Genomic DNA, 7,070 nt, shown 5'->3' with positions numbered 1-7,070 from the left:
CAACGGGCCAGAAGTTAAAAACTTTGATCATTAATATCAGAGAAAGGAGAAATATTTTGAAAAGCAATATAGAGCAAAGGTTGTTAAAAAAAATGTTCTGTACAATATGCTTTCTTAAATTTTTTTGTTCATGGCCCCATTAAGGAGTTTAAGGGTCTACCCCTCAAACACATTTGTTCAGATATCTCGTAAACGGTTAACAATTTGTGAACACTTGTTGAACACAATTTGTTTATATTTGCAAGACCTTTTATTTGATATCAAGAAAAAGGGGCTGACTCCTCAAACTAGGGACCAAATGGGTTTTAAAGTCTTCTTACGATAACTCCTTACTGAAAAATAATTTGCTATTAATTATAGAAACAAAAATGTTCATTGTACAGCTGTTAACCTAATCAGTACCATACCTTAGTCATAGATTACGTATTTAGGGGTTTAAAGGGGCCAGAAATTCAAAGCTTTGATCATTAATATCTCTAAAAAAAGACAAATATTTTGAATTGCAATGTAGAACAAAAGTTGCTCAGAATAATGTTCATAACAATATGATACCTAAAATTTTGATGTTGGTGGCTCAGAAAGGAGTGTAAGGGTCGGCCCCTAAAACGCGCTATAACTCAAAAAGTATTTGGTCAACTTTCTCTAAATTTACAGGACTAATAGAGCATTAAACGTTCTTGCGCGTATAAAATTTTTAGCTGATGGCGTCCCTTCCGGTTTGAGATTTTCAAGATTTTGTGAATTTTTAAGGGCTATTTTGTCCACGTAACTCCTCCGACACTAATGGTAATAAAAACGTGAAACTTTCAGGAATATGTAGATGGATGTCTGTAGATGATCATCTGTATTTGACATTGTGAAAAATGTGCAAGGCGCCGAAGCTCGCCCAAGGTCGAAAATTAGCACCAAAAGTTTTGTCAAAATTTTAACACGTTTTGCAAAATTTCTTTTAACATGTTGATATTTTGTTAAACCAAGAATTATTCGATTTGTTTTATATTTTTCTTTGATTTATTCTTGTAGTTGGTTTTAGAACTTTGGTTCTTACAGGAACTTCTAGCTTTACTTTCGACACTAACAGAAGACCCACTCGTTGCTTTGCAACGAGCTTTGCTCTAATTATGTTTATTCTTGGTAGTCACCCTTAATTTCTCAGCCACTTCTCAATCGATTCTTTTTACATTAACTCTTTACTAAATGATCATTTGCTATCAATTATAAAAGTGAAAGTGTTCACTGTACAGCTGTATCTTAACATTACCATATGTAAGTCATAGGTTACGTAATTAGGGGTTTCAAGGGGCCAGAAGTTCAAAATTTTGATCATTAATATCTGAAAAAGGAGAAATATTTTGAAAAGCATTTTAAAACAAAAGTTGCTCAAAAAAATGTTCTTAACAATATGATACCTAATATTTTGTTGTTTGTGGCCCCGGTAGGGAGTTTAGGGGTCGGGCCCTAAAACAAAGTTGTTCAGATATCTCGACTACGGTTAACAATTCGTGAACACTTGTAGAACACAATTTGATTATATTTGCGAGACATTTTATTTTATATCAAGAATAAGGGGCTTAGCCCTCAAATTAAGGGCCAGAAGGGCTACTTAGTCTTTTTATAATTACTCTTTTCTGAGCAATATTTCTATATTATTCATACAATCAAATAAAGGTGCTTTTATAAAGCTTTCTTTAAAATTGAAATTATTTTTTAAATCAGACGATGCATTACAGAGATATTTGGATTTAAAATTTGAGTTTTCCGGAAATTTTGAATTCTGCGTTTTTGGTTAAGAAAATAGTGTTACGTTCAAAGTTTTATTAACTCGTACCTAAACTAAATCGTAAATTGTTAATTCGTACTTAAACACATTCGGGATTTTTTTTCATTAAGTCGTTCTTGAAATGTTTAAGGTTTTTGTTAACTCGTACTTGGAATCATTCGTATTTTGTTAAGTCGTACCAAGAATTATTCGATTTGTTTTATATTTTTCTTTGATTTATTCTTGTAGTTGGTTATAGAACTCTGGTTCTTACAGGAACTTCTAGTGTTACTTTCGACACTAACGGAAGACCCACTCGTTGCTTTGCAACGAGCTTTGCTCTAATTATGTTTATTCTTGGTAGTCACCCTTAATTTCTCAGCCACTTCTCAATCAATTTTAATGATTTTTACAGGGATGATGTCTTAGGTGAATGTCTCTTTGCATACAACTTCCTGTCAAAAAATTAACTTCCACTTTTGAATTATCTACCTTTTCATGTATTTTGGTACATGATATTGTTCACGCATCTCCTCAAAAACTATTATAGTTAGAGACTTGAAATTTATATGCAAGATAGATTGGTTAAAGTAGATTTGCTTGCTTGTTTTAGATTTGACCAGGAGTCATTATCCTTGAAGCTTGCCTGGACCTGAAAATGTTGATGTTAATTTTTTTGACAATTTTTAGGAAATTTAAGATTTGAGTTCGAAATATCTTTCTCATAAATATTTTGTAAATACATGTAGAGCATGAAAAGTTTATCTATACAAGAGCTTTCAGCTGACAACAAGCAAAAGCGGCGGCCCCTCAAATTAAGGGCAAAGAGGGGTCTAAAGTTTTTTTTTTATCTATATCCCTTTTATTATAAATATTTTGTAATGCATTATAGAAGCAAAAATGTTTTTCTTTCAGTTATTTATCCATATATGTTAAATGTTTTCTAATATGTTATATAATAAGGGGTTTTAAGCGGCTGTCAAAATAACATTTGTAATAATATTTAACCACCAACGTTTTGTTAAATGTCCCTGATAAGGAGATAAAGGGATGTCCCCTAAAATAATCTTTCCCAAATTTGGAAACACTTCATAAACAAAATGTGTTAAGAATAACAAGACCTATCTTTTGATATCAAGAAATAGGGGCTGGCTCCTCAAATTAAGGGCCAAGAGGGGTCTAAAGGTTTTTATCTATATCCCTTTTATTATAAATATTTTTTATGCATTATAGAAGTAAAAATTTTTTTCTTTCAGTTATTTATCTACGTATGTTAAAAGTTTTCTGATATGGTACATCATTAGGGGTTTTAAGGGGCTAGAAGTCCGATATTTTGATCATTTCATATCTTAAAAAGAAGAAATATTTTGAAAAGCATTTTAGAAAAGAAGATGTTCAGAATAACGTTTGTAATAACAATTAACCACCAAACCTTTTGATATCAAAAAAGGGCTAGCCCCTTAAATGAGGGGACAAGAGGGATCTAATTGTTTCCAATTAAAGCTCTTATACATGTATTATAGAAACAAAACAAAGATTTTGTCTTCTATTTCCAAGATCATGTTGAGCGGGTAAATAGCAAAATCGACTGTCATACATGTATCTCAACTTCTAAAATTGGACGGAAGACCTCCTTGTTGCTCGCAACAAGATCGTGTCTAGTTTTTTCTCAGCGTCATTTCTCAGAAACTATTCGACCGATTTGCACCATTTTCAGGATTTATATAGCTTTATAGTCGCTACAGATTATTAAACTTTCAAATGATGCATCCCTTCCAGTTTTAAATATTTAGGATTTTGTAAATATTTAAGGGTCATTTTGTCCACACATCTCCTCCGGAACTAATTGGGATCGGAGCTTGAAATTTTAAGTGATTGTAGATGAATGTTTGTAGATGTCCCTCCCTGTTTCCAAATGAGAAAAATGCAAAAGGCTTCGAAGCTCGCGTGAGCCTAAAAATTAGCACCAATTTTTTTCACGAAATTTTTGCATATTTTCTGTGATATCTTTTAATGTAAAAACATTTTGTTTAAACATGTAATGCAAAAGTTGTTCAAATTTAAACAGGCTTTAATTTGATATCAGCTATAAGGAGCTGGCCTTTTAAATTAGGGGCCAAGAGGGTTCTAAAGTCCTTTTAGAATAAGTCTTTACTGAACAATAATTTGTTATCAATTATAGAAGCAAAAATGTTTATTGTACAGCTGTTCATCTACATAATACCATACTTAAATCATATGTTACGTACTGAGGAGTTTCAAGGGGCCAGAAGTCCAAAACTTTCATTATTAAGATATAGAAAAGGAGAAATATTTTGAAAAGCATCGTTGAACATAAGTTGTTCAGAATAATGTTCTCAACAATATGTTGAAAAACTTTGTTGGTGACCCCAGTAAGGATATTTTTAGAACGGTCAACAATTCCTTAACATTTGTTGAACAAATTGTGTTTAAATTTACAAGATCTTTTATTTGATATCATGAAAAAGGGCTGGTCCCTAAAATAAGGGGCCATCAGGGCTTTAAGTCTTTTTATATTAACTCTTTACTGAAAAATAATTTGTAATTAATTATAGAAGCAAAAATGTTCATTGTACAGCTGTTTATCTTTACAGTGCCATACCTAAGTAATATGTTACGTAGTTAGGGGTTTTAAGGGGCCAGAAGTCCAAAACTCTGATCATCAATACCTAGGAAAAGAGAAATAATTTGAAAAGCACTGTAAATGAAAAGTTGCACAAAATAATGTTCTTAATAATATAATACCTCAAAAAAATTGTTGGTGGCCCCGGTAAGGAGTTGAAGGGTCGGCCTCTAAAACACAAACACGGTTGTTCGGATATATATTTAGAACGGCTAACACTTCGTGAACACTTGTTGAACAAAATATGTTTATGATTGCGAGACCTTTCATTTGGTATCAAGAAAAAAGGGCTAACCCCTCAAATTCGTCTTTTTTATTATAACTTTTTAGCGATAATTTATTAATCATAAAATCAAAAATTTAAAATCGGACGAAACATTACAGAAATAAAGGGGTTTAAAAATTGATGTTCCCGGAAATTTTCATTCCGCATTCTTGGTAAAGAAAATAGTTTTATGTTCAAAATGAAATTAACTTGTACCTAAAATAATTCAAAAATTGTTAAGTCGTTCTTGAAATTGGGTGGGTTTTTGTTAATTCGTACTTAGAATCATTCGGATTTCGTTAACTCGTACCAATAATTCGATTTTTTTTTTTTTTGCTTTAGTTGCTTATGTTTATTGGTTTGAGAACTCTGCTTCTTTAAAGAAACTTCTAGCTTTAACTTCAACATTAATTGAAGTTCCACTCGTTGTTTTGCAACGAGCTTTGCTCTAGTTCCCTATTATTATTATTATTTTTTTCCCTTTTTTTCTTACAATTTTTGTGCAGGCGATTTCTCAGAAACGGCTCTGCCGATTTTCATAAAACTTTAAGATCCGATAGATAATGATCTAAATCTTATAGGTTTCTGCTTATATTGATGACGTCACTTATGTTTTTGAGAAATTGACGTTTTAGCGTTTTTTGAGGGGTCGCTTTTCCGTGGAACCTCTCCTAAACGATAAAAGATATGGAGTTCAAACTTTCAGGGATAGTCGACAAAAGATTTGTAATTTTATTTTCATTTTGATCTGGCTTGAAAGTCGCCGAGGCTCACCTGGATTCGAAAATTAAGATTTTTAAAAAGTAATTTTTTCTGGTTTTCTTTGTTTATCTCCTTTCTAAAAAATTAAGTTAAAATATGTAAAGTAAAAAAAAATCTTTTTACAGAACCTTTCATTTGATATCAAGAAAAAGTGGCTCGCCCCTCAAATAAGGGGACTTAGGGATATATTGTGAAATGTTATAGAAGCAGATATGTTTATCCTACAGTTATGTATCCAAGCAATGTAATGATTTTATCATATGTTACGTAATTAGAGATTTTTAGGGTCCAAAAGTCAAATATTTTGATCACCCATACCTCAGAAGGGAAAAAGATTTTGATAAGCAGTATAGATGAAAAGATGCTCCAAATGATGTATTAAATAATATGTAATCATCAGAAATTCGTTGAACGGCCCCTAAAAGGAGATAAGGGATCGGCCCCTAAAATCCTCTTTCTCATATATCTCAAGAACGGAAACAAAATCCTTAAAACCTATTGAAAAAAATGTGTTTATAATTAAATAGCCTTTCATTTTCAAGAAAAAAGGGACTGGTCCCTCAAATTAGGGGACCAAAGGGCTCCTAATTTTTTTTATCTATAGACTGAGGGATATTTTGTGAAAGGTAGAGAGAGAGAGAGAGAGAGAGAGAGAGAGAGAGAGAGAGAGAGAGAGAGAGAGAGAGAGAGAGAGATTTCCCTTGTGACAATTTAAGATTACTTCACACAGGATTGGGTTTTTTTTTAAATTAGTATAAATCTAATTGTTTAATCTTAAAATGTGAAAGTTGGTAACTATTCTAAATACCTGTTGTCTGTCGCCCTTCCGCATACCCGTTCACCTGCTTGTATACTTCTCACATTTTTTGGCTTCTTCCCTGGAACCACTGGGCTGAATTTAACAAAACTTGGTACATCCTTATGGATATGAAAATCCAAATAGTCAAACTAAAGGGCACAACCCTTTAATTTAGGGGAGAAAATATTCACAACATAGCTTGTATTTGGAGAAATTTTTAAATTGTTAAAATCCTGGACCCCGGAATAATACTGTGGACCCAAGAGATATTCAAAGTTTAACATAAAAAGATATAGGGGCATAGGGAATATGTTTCTTTTTCTCAAGAACTGTAATGCTACAATGTGTGATATTACTATGCAAGCATCCTAAGATAGTGAAAATTCTAAATTTTTAAAATTGTGTCCTCGAACTTATACTGAGGTCCCAAGAGGGTTCAAAGTTTGATATAGAAATATGTAAGGAAGATGTTTAAACATATTCTTACACTGCTCAACATTAACGCCTGTCTGCCTGCAGATACAAATGGACAAAAACTAAGTTAAGTTACTTGTCCGACTAGACAAGGGCATTTTTATTTCTCGAGATATTATTTCTTTCAAAAAATTTTCAAAAAATATTAATTGAAAAAATATAAAAGAATAACAATTTTTGCAGACTCTTTTTTATATTGAAATTTAAAAACTTGATCAGACCATCTTTTGCAAGTATGTACAGTATTTATAATAATTATATAACACATCAACTGAGACCATTGTTTTATAATTAGCGAACTTCGATTCCGATTAATTTTTTTCCAAACATATCATTTATTATTCAAGTTTATTTGGTCATAAAACTC

Source organism: Crassostrea angulata, chromosome 10, assembly GCF_025612915.1.
Source record: "Crassostrea angulata isolate pt1a10 chromosome 10, ASM2561291v2, whole genome shotgun sequence".
NCBI lineage: Eukaryota > Metazoa > Mollusca > Bivalvia > Ostreida > Ostreidae > Magallana > Magallana angulata.
The sequence above is the reverse complement of the archived record's forward strand: the minus strand, read 5'-3'. Positions refer to the sequence as shown.